General features: G+C 34.5%; 1 long non-coding RNA gene across 4 annotated transcripts in view; it reads left to right on the top strand.

Annotated features, from left to right (window-relative positions):
- The first annotated feature begins 288 nt into the window (after positions 1–288).
- LOC129754763 (uncharacterized) overlaps positions 289–16,936 on the top strand; it is a 55,460-nt gene continuing 38,812 nt past the window's right edge. Inside the window, exons 1-3 of one of the 4 annotated variants that reach the window (XR_008739089.1) lie at positions 348–476; positions 940–1,220; positions 1,326–1,813. This is a non-coding gene — a long non-coding RNA (uncharacterized LOC129754763). Of the gene's footprint in view, positions 477–939; positions 1,814–16,936 lie in introns of all 4 variants that reach the window. The other 3 variants (XR_008739088.1, XR_008739087.1, XR_008739090.1) reach the window with 3 other exon arrangements.

Genomic DNA, 16,936 nt, shown 5'->3' with positions numbered 1-16,936 from the left:
ACCCACCCGGTTTTCCCGGTCATCAGGTTGTGACTTCATTTTCCCTACACATTCACCCGACATAACAACATAAGTAGCTCGTCTATCAGCTGTTCTGTTTGGTATCCAAAAAAATGAACGGTGACCCAATCTCTGAGCAACCTGCGCTGAGTCACTCTTGTTTTGTGTGCTGCGGCGGGAAAATGAGTTCCGTCTGCGGGCTCCGTTTTCTCGCTCTCACTTTTCAGCTGTGCGGAAAATCCGAAGATGACGACGACGTCGACGTCGACTTAACATAGAACGGGGACAACCTGACAAATCGACGACGCACGAGGAGACGTTGCAGTATTTTGAAAGTCAGTTGCAGACTTTTACCCGAACCGTTCGGATGGTGAGTTTCTGAATTTCGGGTTGCCGTGTCGCGACGCTTTGAAGTGTGGCCTACGCATTGGGTCTGCTGCTGCTGCTGCTGCTTCGGAAGCAATCTAGAGCTAGAGGTTGGATTGCGGGGGGGAAAGGATTAGGCAGGACCATTGCTGGTCCGGTTTCTGCTTCTGTCCTTCTGCAAGGGTATTTGGTTCGGGGTTTATTGTTGGGTATTGTTGTTTCTGTTTATTGTGGTTTTGCACCAAAAACGACCAAAGTCCCGATTTTAATGCGGCTGATGAAAGTGTGGTTTTGCCTGTATTGAGTGGGGCAGCTAAGCGGAAGTGTGTAAAGTTTTCGTTTTGCTGCCGAGTTCACCTGATAAACCTGTTCCAGCAGGTAAGGAGGAGATAACTCACGTGTGCGTGGCAGCAAAAGTTTGTTTTAGGGGGGTTTCTTCTGCTCTTTCCGGTGGGAAAGGAGTTGTGTGTGTCACTCAGCAGAAGGGAACGTCGAAGTGAAACAACCGCAGCAGCAGAGTGGCACAAGCAAAGAAAAAAAAAGAAGCGAAGTAATCGACTTCCTGTATTCTAGGTGTTTTCCCTTGAACACGTCTGCGGATGCTGGTGCGTGATGCTCTAGGTGAAGCGTCGTCGTCGTCCGTCTACTACTAAGAGGCATCGCGTCGTGCTGTTGTCGAGAGCGTCGTTATGGTCAACGGAATATGCTAGCAGTGATGAAAATTTAATCAGAAGTGCTATAAATATCGTGAAGAGCCGTGTGTCCGTGATTTGTGTTGGCAAACATACGACAGCACATCGTATCGTAGTTGTAAGAAGAAAGAGGCGCTCCTCTGCAAGATCTTTCGCCTTTTGGTACGGGGTTTTTTTCTGGTGCTTTCTTCTCTTCTCGGAGTATGGGGAAAGGAAGTGGTACTTTGCTACGCTCGCTCAATGTTTAAAAGTAGTTTATTTTTGCAGTACGTGTGTTTTGTTTTGATGATCCCGTAAAAAGGCGGAGCAAACGCAGTAAAAGTTCCTACGTGTAAAAAGCACCCCGTTTTAGTTTGTACTCGTATTCAAACTCCCTTCATCTGCAATGGGAGAGATTGTTTTTCAGTAAAAGCACATATCCGGTTAACGAGCAGTGAAGGCCACCCCGCCATAAAAGTGTACCGCAGTGATTTTTGCGGGTCTTATGTCACGAAGCTACCTATAGGTATATGTATCGCCTGGCAGTCGACCGACACAAGCGCAACATCCGAAGAGGATCACACTACACTGACGCCACTAAGTCCCCTTCAAATCGTGCGGGAATGGAAATTCGTCTTTGCTTTTTTGGCAACCGACAGCGACCACTGCTTTAGTAAGTGTGTGCCGGAATACTGCAGATGGGTTGTGGGTAGAAACCATCCAAGTTTAGTGTAGTCGGCGGTTTCAACGGCAAACTAGCTGAGCAGCGAACGAGAGTAAGTGCCAAGACCAGCCGGTCCAATTATTCATATACGTTCATCTATACACATCTATGTATCTATATCCCAACCAACCGAAAAACAACAAGGTCAAAACGGCTGAGGAAAAAAAAACCGTTAAAACAATCACTAGTGCTGTCCGCAGCCGTCGTCCGGCGGCTTTAGATGCTTCAGTGTTAAAAAACTATATTCAAGTTTTTACTGCAGCAAGAGCCTTGGTTGCATTTTTTTTGTGGTTTTCAAAAGGTCAACACAATGTTGCCAGGAAAATATTGGATCACTTCCATTTCAGAAACCGAAATGATTCATGAAACGCTAGAATGCAGAATTATACGATCCATTATTATATGATACGTCAGGGAGAACCCATGAGTGCATAAATTTATTTGCAAAAAACCCGATTCAATAAACTTGGCAGTGGATTTTAGCCGAAAAATCCGTAATGACTAAATTGACAAGATGTCAAAAAGAAAATAATATTGATAGGGGAGAGTGGGGTTTCATGGACCTTTGCTTCATAGCTTCTTTAGTATAAAAGATAGAAAGAAAAAAAATAAATGGAAAGGTTTTCTACATTTTGAAGGTATCATTAGGCATTTTTCATTATTTTTCAAATAAATTAATTTCCCGAGTTCTGATTGTTTTAAAAAAAGTTTCTTTTTGGATTTTAAAAAACTGTGGGAAAACGGGAGCCACCAAATCTTAATTGACTAGATAACGTGCAAAGTTTATAAGTTGACCTAAAGCTGAAATTTCATAATTTATTTAGTTGTTTCAAAGCGATTTCAGATGGAGAAATAAAAAAGAGAGTTGTGTGTGATCGGATAGTTCCTAAGGCTTGGCCTGCGAACGTTTCGGCAAAATTCCTTATAAAGGATATACGTTCGTCGCTATCGCATAGGAAAAAATGGACAAAATATTTTTCACAACTCTTTATATGGCATAAGAAAACATTGCTGGTAGGAAAAACGTATTTTAAGTTCTGAATGTGTATAAAAACGCCAAAATAAAGGTGGCCCAAGGTACTCCACAAAATGTGGCCGACGATTCCCCACAAGCAATGATTTGCAAATTTTATGCGTTTGTGTGACTCATAGATGTTTCATCAAAAATTCTTTTTCTACGTGAAAGAACATGACAAAACTAAGATCATACGCGTATGAGCAAATTTTTGTTATGTACTTTAGGTCTCACATGTATTCAATTTTTCGGATGCTTGTTTAATTTTGTTAGTACATTTTTAAAGAGTAGTTAAATAAAAGAAGCCTTTGATACGTACATAAGTCTATAACATATTGAAAAACATGCTTACGAAAAGCGACGACGATGACAGTTGGATTGAGATTTTTATCTCAACACACAGCTGAGATATTTACAGTGGCCCACGTTACCCCACTCTCCCTCGCCTATTTCTTGTCATATGAAGAAAAATTGAGCAAACTGACAAAATTGGTCAAAATGACAAAATATAAAAAAAAATTGCCATATATAACCAAATTAACCAAATAGACAAAGTTGACAAAAATGACAAACTTTACCAAACTGCCATTAATGTTGACAAATGGCAAAATAAATAAAATTGAAAAATGGCAAAAATAACAAATAAAAAATGGTAAAAATTTTACTAAATTGATGGAATTGACAAAAGTGGTGAAATTGACTAAACAAGCTGCATTGAAATACTTAACAAAACTGACATAATTGACCAAATGGACAGAATTGAAAAATTTGATAAAATTGGCCAAATTGACAAAACAAACTACATTCAAAACATTAATGGACAAAATGGACAAAACTTACTTGAAAAAAAATTAATTGAAATTGTTCATTTTGTCAAATTTGTCAATTTTGTCCATTCAGTCACACTTGCAAAAGTTGTCATTTTGACAATTTTGGTAATTTTATCAATTTTGATGATGGCATCAATTATGTCAGTTTTGTCAATTAAATTTATTTAATTAATATCATCAATTTTGTCCATTTAGACAATAATACCAATTTTGTTTATTTTGTCAGTTTTTCGTACCGTTATCGGGGGTAAGATTAATCACTTTTTTCAATATTTTTCTTTTTTTTTCCTGCAAAGGAGAATGTGAAATGTTTCATATTTTTAAAACCAGTACTGGCCCAAGCAACCAAAAGTCGCATTTTTACTTAAAGATGGAACTCCGAAGTTCACATTTGGCTGAAAAAATGTTTTACGGGAACTTCAGGTGACTCTTGTCGCGTTAAAGTGACTCAGGAACTTCCATCGCCCTTTGAAAGGTTATACTATCGATAACGGAACTTCGCTTTTAATGGAAATTCTTTCAAGAAGGTCGACAACGTTCGCGAATCATTCTAAAACGCACCATTAAGATACTTGAAGGTGTTTTAAAGAACCTTTATGGGAATTCTAAGTGACATTTCAAAAATTTCTGTCAATTTCTTGTCATGGTATTTGTTTTGTTATTATCTGTACTGATATTTACAAATGGAATTCATGATTTTTTGGAATTTTTCTCATAAATGTTAAGATATTCGAATAAATTTTAAATGATGCGAATTTTTGTTTTTATTCATATTCTGTACTGATAGTCCTTTAAACGAAATAAGGTACAATCTATTGACTAACCTATTCAATCATCTCAAATGACATTAAGTTTAAATACTAATTATTACAGTGGCAATGAACTATTGCTGGGTTGGTCGAGAGGCTGGTGAGTTTCATTGCAACCATTGAGAGCAGCGGTTCAATTCTATAGGCGTAAGTTGCTTTTGTAATCAAAACAATATAATTAAAACCAATGAGATAGACCATGATAGACCGGCAACCTAAGAATTTGACATCTGGTTGTCAGAGTAATCTGTCAATCGTATTTTTTTTTCCGGCGCGCAGAAGTTTTTTGTCATTCTCTTAGAAGCTGAATAGCGATCTCTACAGCCACCTAAACGAACTTGAAAGAAGCTTTAACAACTTAAATTTTCGGCTGATTAGCATTCTCTTCAGATACAAACGAGAGCTGATTAAGCTTCTATGGAACCTTTTTTAAGAGAATTCTGGTTGCTTGGGGGACTCCAATGAACTTTAAACATGGTTGCCGAAATTCATTAGACTACTTTAAATTTGATTAAAACAGCTTCTGAAATTCTGTATTTCTTTGTTAAGATTTCTTCGCGGGCCGAATAAAAAAATTTTTGGAGTCCTTAATATGTTAAATTTTTCAACATAACTACGGGCTGTCCCAACGGTGTATGCAAAACACGGTTTTCGATCACGCTAAAACAGTCCGTCTGGCACCGGTGGCGTAAATTGCTGTTTTAGCACAGTTATCGATTTCAAAATTCCCAACAGCTATACGCCTTTGTTCCAAATTCATGCAAATTTGGAACAGGATTTCAAAATATACGACAGACCGATTTAGACGTTTGGGGTTCACGGTGAGAAAATTTTAGTCAATGATGATTATTTTCACACATGTTTGGGTAGCATTGCGTGTAATTATTGTTCCATTTTGAGAAATTATTTGCATGTTTTTCCCGCCAAAATCAGTCAATACGTAACATAAATTGAGAAAACATGTTAACAAAAACCGTATCATGTATAAAAAAATTATGTCACACTATTCTTGACTTCATATTTTAATAAATAGCTTTTGGCCTCAACGAATTAGTGAGCCCAGTCAGCGTTTCTCGAGTTCAAACGTTATATAAATAAGAAAAGGAAAATAACAGGAGCATCCAAATGAAATTAACGTAAAACAACAATAAATTTTTAAATAATTTAAAAAATATGAATATCAGTGTAATGACCGATCTTTGTCAGAAGTTGTTAACAATATTTATAATCCACACGAACAATATTTCAAGGCTTTAAAATACAAACCGTGAAATATGATATATTGTTCGATAACATTGACTAAACTGACATGATTCTTAGAAAAAAATATTTTCAATTTCTGGCTAAAAAAGCCGTCTGCTACATTACAAACTACTGATAATCATGAACATTTTACTAAAGAATACATAAAAGGAGCATGTTTGCCAATCTGTTTAGTTTGCCCAAACAAAAGCACAAATAAATATTTGGCAAATCAAACAAAAAAAAATATTGTGTTGTTATTTTTTTTTTTTTTTCATTTAGCCACAGAAACAAAAATTTTTTTAGCATATTCTGCAGAAATAATCATAAAAAGGGTTTTCAAAGCCTTAAATACGATTTTGAATCTGTTAATGAATTTTCTTGAAAAAAAAAATTTTTTTCAATATTTCTATCTTGATTTTTTTTAGTAGTTTCTGAGTTTTGACAAAAAATTATGTAATTGATGGAAGAAAGGTCTGAAAAAATACCTGACCTGTCTACCTGAGGTCATCTTGGAATCCAAGATGGCGACTTCCACTGAACTTTAAATGCTTATCTAAAAATCACATAAAACCCCCACAATATGGGTACTGGGTGAGAGGGCTTAACTGGAAGAAGTAGAATTTCGCTTTCTGACGCCATATTGAAATTCAAGATGGCAGCTTTCGCTAAAGCTCAAAATCTGTAAATCACTGAAAATCGCATAAAGCCTCTACAATATGGGTATTAAGTGAAAGGGCTAAACTAGAAGAAGTCGAATTTCGCGTCCTGAGTCCTGACCCAATCTTGAAATCCAAGATGGCGGATTCCGATTCACTTTCAAACGCTGTTACCGGCTAAAATCCGTTTAAAACTCCCACAATTTGGGTATTGGGTGAAAGCTTTAGAGGTCAAATTTTTCTTTCAAACGCTACCCAAATGATGCTTCCGCTGATCTTTAAAATGCTTTTAAAGGTTGAAAATCTCATTTAATTCAAATCAATTGTTCATTCATTTTGAATGTAAAATATGAAAATTATTGTAAAATGAAATTGGGAAAATGGGGAACAACCAATTTAAAAAATATTTGTTTGTTAGTTTTCAATGTAAATTATAAAAATAATTTAAAATGGAATTTGGTAAAAGGGGGAGCAACCAATTTTTTAAAAAAATTAACGAGTCAAAGTTAGAACCAAAAACAAATAAAAATGAATGAGCTGGATAAAACAAGACTCATCATGATAAATCAAATCAAAACATGATAAGTCAGTATCAAATAATATGAAAAAAAAAAAGATAAAAAAATACAAAATAAGACGTACCAAAAAAAATAAGGTAGAGTAAGACAAAATTTATATGACACAAAATAAAAAACACAAAAGAAATGCAAAAAGGTGATGGAGGTTTAACAAGACAAGAGTAAACAAAATTAAATTTTTGAAGATTAACCAGAAAACAACAAGATACATTAGATATACTAAAACCAGGTTAAAGAAAATAAAACCAGATAGAATAAAACAAAGGACGATGAGAAAAAAATAAAACATTATAAAACAATTCAAAACAATAGAAAACAACATGACACAAAATAAAACAGGATTTTTCAAAATAAAACAAAATGAAACAAGATAAAACAAAAAAGATTAATAAAACACAAAGTAAAATAAAACAAGCAATACGAATGAACAAGACAAAAGTAGATAGAACAAATGATATTTATTTAAACAATATCAAACTATTCAAAAAAAGTTCAATTATTGTTTTAAAACGTAGAAGATAAAATAATACAATTTAAGATAAATCAAAGTCAACAAGACTCATCTAGGAAAAACCAAAATTTAATTAAAGAAAAGGTTGAATAAATTAAAACTAGATGAAAACAAAACAAAATTAAAGGTGAAAATGACAATAACACAGGACAATTTAAAGAAGAGTCATCCGTTAACTTCTTGATGCTAATTTTATCAATAATTTTTTCATGTGTATATTTTTTATGTCTTAAATGTTGTAATCTATCTTGTTTCAAATATTTAATTTAGTTATTATCTATCAATATTTATTAGTCATTTTTTTTCTTATAAAACCGTGTTTCAACTCGTTTAATATGTTTTTATCTTATTACATATTTCTTGTTTGCTCTTGTTCTGTCCAGTTTTTTTTAATCATCTAGTTTTTTATCTTGTTTAAATTTGCCTCATATTGAAGATGCTTCATAAAGTTTGATCTTGTTGTATCTAATTTAAACTAGTTTTGTCAAGCTTTGCATTTTTTTTGTCTTTTATCTTGTTGCATAAGTTTTGTTTGGTTAAGCTATTTATAGTCGTTGGGCCTTTTCATCATAAGTTGTGGTAGTTTCATTCAATTTTAAGTGATTTTCAGCATTTTCAAGTTCAGCAGAATCCGCCATATTGGAGCTCAAGATTGCGTCAGAAAGCAAAATTCGACTTTTACTCGTTAAATCATTTCCCGCAATATTAATTTTGTGTGAGTTTCATGCGAATTTAAGTCATTTACAGCATTTGAAGTTCAACGAAAGCCATCATTGATTTCAAGATGGCTTTAGATAGACAAATTCGGTTTATTCTAGTTAAGCCCTTTCAACTCATATCCATTAGGGTGTCCCAAAATTGCATAACTTCTGGGAATCTGGGGGCTCACCCTCAAAATGGTAGATTAGGATGTGCAGAACAAGCTTTTGTATGGAGCTGACAAAAAAAAATGTTTAGAGGTTCCGCAAGCGCGGTCTTTGAAAAAAGTCCACTTTCAAAAGATTTGATTTTAAATAAATTCTGGGTCCAAAAATTTTCATGAAATTTATATATTTTATATTTTTTTAATTTTTTCCGAGTTAAATACTACACGTAAAAAATGAAAAATGAACCAAATTTGTATCAAAATGTAAAACAAGCAAGCTATTTCCAAGAAAAAAAATTTTTTGGTCCAAAAATTTTGAATTCAACTGATCAAAATGTGTACCAAGCGTAAAATATTTTTAATACCAATGCCATCAAAAGATGCGGATTTTTGTGCACTTAAACTTTACAGAACAAAGCATGTTGTTTGTATCATCGTGTGAAGAGCTATTTACGGTTCAATGCTTAGTAAAAATCACAATTTAGGATACTTTTTATTTAATTTATCAAATTAAGACATCATAAATACCTACTTTAAAATCAAAATACTTGCAAAAAAAGACTTGTATGGTTTAAGAAAGTCATCAGAAGGCCATATGCCAAATTTGAGAGGAATCGGACAACAGGAAGGGGTTGCACTGAATCTCAAGTGTGAAAGGGATTCTGAGACATAGTGTTCTAAAGAAGCATAAAAAACTGGTTTTTCATCATACATTTCCGTCTTTACCAATCGATTGCTGGATTATGTAAATTTTATTAAAATTTCAATTAAGACTAACATTTCACCTGAAGACTGCAACTCGATTGGACTTAAAACAAAAAAGTTATGGCTGTTCAAAGATTGTATTTTGGTTACAAATTGTCCTGTAAAACGCAATGAGTAAAATGTACTCATTGAGTGTTAAACGACAATTTGCCACAAAATTACAATCTTGGAACAGTCATAACTTTTTTGCTTTAAGTCCAATCGAGTTGCAGTCTTCAGGTAAAATGTTAGTCTTAATTGAAATTTTAATAAAATCTACATAATTAAGCAATCGATTAGTAAAGACAAAAATTTATGATGAAAAACCAGTTTTTTATGCTTCTTTAGAACACTATGTCTCAGAATTCCTTTCACACTTGAAATTCAGTGCAACCCCTTCCTGTTGTCCGATTCCACTGAAATTTGGCATATGGCCTTCTGATGACTTTCTTAAACCATCTAAGTCTTTTTTTGCAAGTATTTTGATTTTAAAGTAGGTATTTGTTATGACAATTTGATAAATTAAATTAAAAAATATCCTAAATTGTGATTTTTACTAAGCATTAAACCGTGAATAGCTTTCACACGATGATACAAACAACATGCTTTGTTCTGTAAAGTTTAAGTGCACAAAAATCCGCATCTTTTGATGGCATTGGTATCAAAAATATTTCACGCTTGGTACACATTTTGGTCAGTTGAATTCAAAATTTTTGGACCAAAAAATTTTTTTTCTTGGAAATAGCTAGCTTGTTTTACATTTTGATACAAATTTGGTTCATTTTTCATTTTTTACGTGTAGTATTTAACTCGAACAAAATTAAAAAAAATTTAAAATATATAAATTTTATGAAAATTTTTGGACTCAGAATTTATTTAAAATCAAATCTTTTGAAAGTGGACTTTTTTCAAAGATCGCGCTTGCGGAACCTCTAAACATAATTTTTTTCAGTCGGTCCGATACAAAAGTTTGTTCTGCACATCCTAATCTACCATTTGGAGGGTGAGCCCCCAGATTCCCAGAAGTTCTGCAACTTTGGGACACCCTAATATCCATGTTACGGGAATTTCATGCGTTTTTCATTTATTTACAGCATTTCTCGCGTGAGCTTTCAGTACGTCGTATGAAACATCTTAAGAATTCACAGAAAACTGCTGCAAAAGTTATCAAAACCACTTTAAAATTTGTATTTCGCATATAGAATATGTTGTCCAGGCTACAAATATTCTAAATGGAAAGAAGTTGCGACTAGTTTATGTAATTTTTTGTACGTTTTCGTAATAAAACTATTTATTTATTTTTGTTTCATACGACGTAATGAAAGCTCACGCGAGATTTTTCAGTTGATCAGATGCCTCTTCCTTGGATTTCAAGACAAAAAAAATCAACTTCTACTCGTTGAGCCCTTTTACCCAATATCCATATTCCGGGGGCTCAATGCAATTTCAAGTATTTACAGCAATTTCAAATTGAGCGAATACCACCATCTTGGATTTCAAGATGGCGTCAGACAGCAAAAATTGATTTCTACTCTTTTAGTCCTTTCAACCAATACCGATATTGTGGATGATTGATGAGATTTTAAGTAATTTATAGCTTTGAAAAGAAAAGCAGAACTCGCCATCTTGTATTAATGATGTTGTCAAGCAACAAATTTTTCCTCCTACAAGTTGAGCCCTTTCATTAAATACTCATATTGTAGAGGTATTCATACCTCTTCATGTAATTTAAAGTATTTCGAAGATTTTTATATACAGCAGGTTTTCGATTTTATTACGCTCAGTTCACCGTGATTATGGCAAAACCGTGAATTTGGCGAAACTTGAAATAAAAATGGAAGTATGGCAAATGATTTTTGTATGATTTTCAAAAACAACGTGATAAAACCGCAACAATCACCGTGATCAAATCGAGCGTGAATTTAGCGCGTATTTAAAAATCGATCAATGATAAAATCGAAAAACTATTCTTTTATTTAATTAAAAAATAACACACATGTCTTATAAAGAGATGTTAGAATGGGAATTCCAATACAAATATGTGCAATCTAGCTTGAGCGTGTCCTGTTTTTACATCTTGATCAAGAACTGTCACCTTATTTTATTACGGTTCTTAAATCAAGCACTGCCTTTACAAAACATGCAAAAAAGCTTGAAATATTTGAATCAAGAATCTAAGTACTTGTCATGTCCATAAGAAAACAATTATAAAACTAGCTACATGTAAAATGCTATAATAAAACCATCATAAAACTTTCTAATGCTAGTTGACTTAATATGTGTTACTTGGGATACTCATTTAACAAAAATGACAGGTATAAAACCAATTACATCCAAATAATACGGAACGGAATTTCATCATCTCCTTTTTCATAATTGAATGGTATCATATAAAGAGTCATTGAAGCTCATCAAGTTATCGTTAAGTTTAATCAGCTATGTAACGAGCATTTATTTGTTTTCAGTTTCATTGCTTTTTATTACCCCTGTTTGAGTTGAAAAAAAGAATAAACCCATTATCATGATGATTTTCTACAAAATTATCTCAATTGAAGTATCACGAAGATTTTCTCTTACTCTTGTACAGTTCTTAGATACTGTTTTGAAAATTTCTGTCAGGAAACATTTTTATCATATGCTTACATATTAGATTTTGAAACTTTTGGCACTGCAGAGCCATAAACAATTTTCTGTCACCGACGGAACCGAATCATCCTGTGCCTGTCTTTGGCTTCCGCTATCGGCTAACCCAAGCCACGTTTCGCTGAATAACACCCCGGTTCGGAAAAAACTGTCCCGGAGCAACTAAGAAACAACATTTGCTCGCCGGAAAAATCAATAGAGTGAAAAAGCCCCAGCACCAGCCAAAGCAAGGAAACAGCAGGACTTGGCCGTAGTCGCTTTCGACGGTTCAAAACATAACACGGATCGGTGCCATGTCACACTAGCGCTACTGTTGGTATATGTTCCTTTAAGCTTATTGATGAAGCTGCAGTGGCGTGAATTAGAAAGTTTTTCGTTATTTTTTTCCTTCATTTGGTTCAGTCGACCAAACGACACGCTCTGGCAACTGACAACCCTTAGCAGATTTGACCCCATTGGCCCCTTCCTTAGAGGGGCTTCAGGGAGAAAGGTGCAGAGGGACCAAAATGAACCCTCATAACAGTAGTGAGTGCGCGACGTTTTGCTTTGCGGAGATCTGCCAGAGTGAATCTCGCTGAATTTTCGCTCTCCCTCCAAAAAGGACGACGCTTTTCCGCGAGCTGGCTGCCGGCATTCGTTGGATGACTTGGGGCCACCCAGAGTGCAGTGGGTTGGAAAAGACGATTGAGTCAGGTCAAGCAAACAACACGAAACGGCAATCGAATTAACTGGGAAGGTGGGTGGGAGAAATTTTTCGTGGAAGGAGTATTGTCGTTGCGTGACGCGGCTGCCTGGGAGGAAATCGGTAAATAGAGGTTGTATTTTTTACCCTACGATTCAGAGTAATATGCGCTATTTTCTTTTAATGCACTTTATGCTACGGAAATCTCGTAAAATTATGGAATTGCGCGCATTATAAATAGATACGCAAAATGTAAGCCTCTTGTTTGTCTGTTGCCTGTATAAATTTTCTCATCCAGCTTAGAAACGGATCCAAACTGGGTAGCTCCAGAAGGAATTTGAAATACATGTTTTGTACGTTATTTTGTAGCTTTGAAAAACATCACGAAGTTTTCATAACATGATCGTTAAAAAGCGGTTAAACATACGAAACATAAGTTGGAAGAAAAATGAAACTTTATTCAACTATACAAATACTTACTTTTACGCAAAGAGTATCGTGAGTACTGAAACACTGTTATTATAGTTCAATAACAAGGTTTATATAATTCGATTTATAGGAAGAAATAAATGCTTCCATTTTCTGCCCATTAATAAACCCAGCCCCAAATCAAATTGGGTACAGTTAAATGTGGTGAATCGGGATACAAATGGGAAAAATTGCTGTGATCCAAATATCAAGCAAACAACATATTTTTTTTCTCCTTCTAGGAACAAATCGTTAACCAATTTATTGCTCAATTTACTTTATGTTTGTACATTTAAAAAATAGTTATGAATTTTATGTTTAAAAAAAATCGCCAAACTTCAAACCCTAACAAATATGATTTGGTATCACTTCCTTGGTGTGGGAGAAAAATTTATTTTTCGATAAGTAGCACCGCTAATTTTAGCAGCATTCGAAAACTAGGACTTTTTACGCTTACATCGAGGGGTCTACAACCTGGTCGGCAACCAGTGGCTCGCGAGCCGCATGCGGCCTTTTGGATGTAAAGCTGCGACTCTTACTTTAAATATTAATTGTAGCCTAAATCAAGAATTTTATTTCACAAATTTTTATAGGTAAGACAAACTTTCAGGATTGATATAGTTTTAGCCGAGCCGAAGCGCCTAAAAAGCAAATATAGCAGATTTCATCGAAGCTTTATTAAGAAAATCTTTTATTTAGTTTGACAGTGTTTTCGCATAGGAATAAATATCAAGATTGTTATAAGTCACGGATGACAAAAAGATGTCAAAACAATTGTAATCGAAACAAAACAAAAATGATTGAAATTTTCATGAGGCTTTTAAATTCGTAGAATTTGGCCCAGTAGTTTCTTAGATATAGAAGGCCGAATTTCGGTGTTCCCTTGCTTAAACTTTAGCAGATTCAGCAATTCCGATCGGTACTAAAAGATTTAAATCGTTGAGGAATAAATCAATAGATTCATTCTTTTTTTTCATTTTGGATCAGAAATGACTTTGAAAATGGAAAAAGTTACCTCAATCTTATTCTATTGTGTTATCCGGATCAATAAAATCAATTCTTTACAACTTTATGCAACGATTTTAATTCAACATGCGTTTTATGTATGTACTAGCTGATCTCGTACGAACTTTGTTTCGCTTTAAATCATTGGAACGTCAAAATGAGTTTAAAAAATGAATTCGAAACATTCGTTCGACAATTTCGGGGGGAAAAATCAACAGTGTTTAAAGTCGCTACTATTACTATTACTTGAAATTCAAATTAAACGGTTGATTGCCTTTTTATCAAAATTTATGTGAGAGTGTTTTCTTCTCGATCGGTTGCAAAATCTAGACATTATGGCAGAAACATGTACTATTTGTTTGTGTGCACGACTCTTTTGCTTGACCTTCACACTTAAATGGGTATCAAAATTATTGCACAAAACACTGAACTTTCAATGAAACCCTCTTTTTCTGTCCCATGGCTCGAAAATAGATAATTGAAACCAATTTTACGTTCCTCAAAACTCCCTTGTGCCATTTTTTCTTTTCAAATTATACAATCAACCGAAAAAGGAACGTTAAATTTACCTGGATTTTCACGTAGCCACTCGTTACGTGAATTTTTGCTTGGTTTACGTGAAGCACCTAGGAGTTAATAAAAAATCACTTGATCCTTACGTGAAATTCATATAGTTGAATGCTGTCAAAATAAAGACACATTCGATTTACGTGAGAATCCAGTGATCCGTCAAGTACAGAGAGATTTTGTGTATTCTATGTGATGTTCACGTAAGCCTGAATGGCTCATTCACGTAAAACCTGTGTGAAGGAATACAGTTCTCAATATGGCGCGGATCCGACAGTTGGTGCATGAAGACAAAAAAATCTGAGTGATGGAAAAGCTGATATTTATTTCGTAAGTAATAATATTTTGTTGTGTGGTAGCGTATTTACATTTTTGATATTTTTTTAACAGGATTAAAAATTGAGGCAGCTGACAAGGCTAAGCACTCGTCGAAGCGGCGAAACAAATGCCAAATTTTGTGTTTAATAATTTGAATGAAGTGAATAGTGAAAAGTGCCTGAAAATGGAAAATGCACATGTTAGCGCAATTTTGCCGAACAATAAATATGACTTATTTCAAAATCAAAACATATTAGTTAAAATATCCGAAAAAACTCCCTACGTTAATGTGACAATGAAATCTACGTGATTTACATGTAGCAGAACGAATTGACCTACGTTGATTTCATATACAACTCATATGAAAATTACGTGAAATCTGCTTGCTGCGCGAGCTCTGTTTGCTACCTGAAATTCACGTAAGTTTCACGTGATTTTCATGGTGGCAAAAATCCATGTACATTTCACGTAGCGTTCATGTGAAAAGTTTTTTCGGTGTATGTAAAATAACGTCAGGAACCTGAAAACAGTGAACAGTGAATACAAACGCCCCTTTCGCCGACCCTTGACACGGAACATGCTACCTGAAGTCAATTGCTCATAGTTTATAACCCTCATCTGAACATTTTCATTTCAATCCGATGCATGATCACGACAATATCACGAAAACAGTGAGCAACTAACATGGACGGCCTTTTTTTGACCACGATTCAAAACTTGACACCTGAAATCAATGATCTTTTCTGTTAACCTCCCATGTGTCAATTTTCATTAAAATTCTATGCTCAATCAAGAGAATATCGTAGAATCAGTGAACAGATAATAACCCCTTTGGCCGACCCCTGACCCTAAATTTGATAACTGTAATCGATTGCTCGTCTCTTAAAACACTCATGTGGAAATTTTCATAACAACCGATGTATAATAAAGCCAATATCGCAAAAACAATATTTGTCTTGTATGGACGACCACCTTCAGAAGGGGTCGTCCAAAAATCTAAAAACATTTTTCATCATTCCTCGTCCTAATGAGCATCCAAGCCAAATCTCAGATCTCTAGCTCTTAAGACGGCTCAGTCTATAGAGGACAAACAAACAAACAAACAAACAAACAAACAAACAAACAAACAAACAAACAAACAAACAAACAAACAAACAAACATTCAGATAATTGCTTTTTATATATATAGATGTATGTATGTATGTAGTTAAACCCACCAGCGGCTGATAGGTCTTTCGACCCGAGGGGGTACGGGAAATCTCGATCGCACATTCAAATATTGTTCATGTTTAACTCATCAACAATAAGTGCAGCACAACCAAGGGGTCCGTTACCACTGGCTTGGGACAGGTTTGACTCATCTTACTCCCTTCCAACTGTTCGAAACAAATAAAGAATCCTGAAAAGGTACCTAAGTAACCTACTCATGATTCGATTTGCCAAGATACTCCGGCTGGCTTGAACCCACAATCCATTGTATATCAGTCTTCCGATCTTTTGATGTCCTGTCCAATCCCCCCCCCCCCCCCCCACTGAACCCCATAATAGAGTTAAGCTATTAATATACAATCAATATACAATCAAAAAAATATTTACATATCTTTACTCATGTTGTATCTCTTACCTTGTTACAATTTACCATTCCCTTTCATCGTTGTACTTACCCCTGTACCCCTATAATAGAAGCATTCTTATTATTAAATCAAAAAACAAATTTTTACGCTGCTTCTAAAATCACAGTGCTTCAAAACTATTCATCGCAGCATGCCGAATTTTCTATAACTGTTGTGAGATCCGAAAAATTCACTTTCCCACCCCAGCATAACATAACATTGCTTTGAAAAATCATATTAATGCCGAATTCAATAGTCATGCACTGCATCCCAACAAATTTTGACATCATTATCTGCAGATTTCAGAATTCACGGACCATTATTGAAACACACAACCTCCTACAAAAAAAACAACTTTTTTTAACAAAAAAATTTCCTTATTTTATGGAAAAAAAACTCCATTATTAAACGGAAAAAAGTCCAAACCCCTTTTTCTCAGAAGTTTGAATAACTCGCGGTTTTCAGGAAAGTTGGTCATTGAGTTAAAATCTTTGGTTTTAAAATGTTGATGATATTCGATAGTTTGCCAAAATAAGGGCTCACATTTTTTTTTTGTGAATTTTTCCCTTTTTTTCAAAATTTATCTAAAAAAATAGAGCTGAAAGCCCGAAAATTGTACAAGATTA

Source organism: Uranotaenia lowii, chromosome 3 (genome assembly GCF_029784155.1).
Source record: "Uranotaenia lowii strain MFRU-FL chromosome 3, ASM2978415v1, whole genome shotgun sequence".
In the NCBI taxonomy this organism is placed as follows: Eukaryota; Metazoa; Arthropoda; class Insecta; order Diptera; family Culicidae; genus Uranotaenia; species Uranotaenia lowii.
Note: the sequence above shows the minus strand (reverse complement) of the source record. Positions and strands in the feature narration are given on the sequence as shown.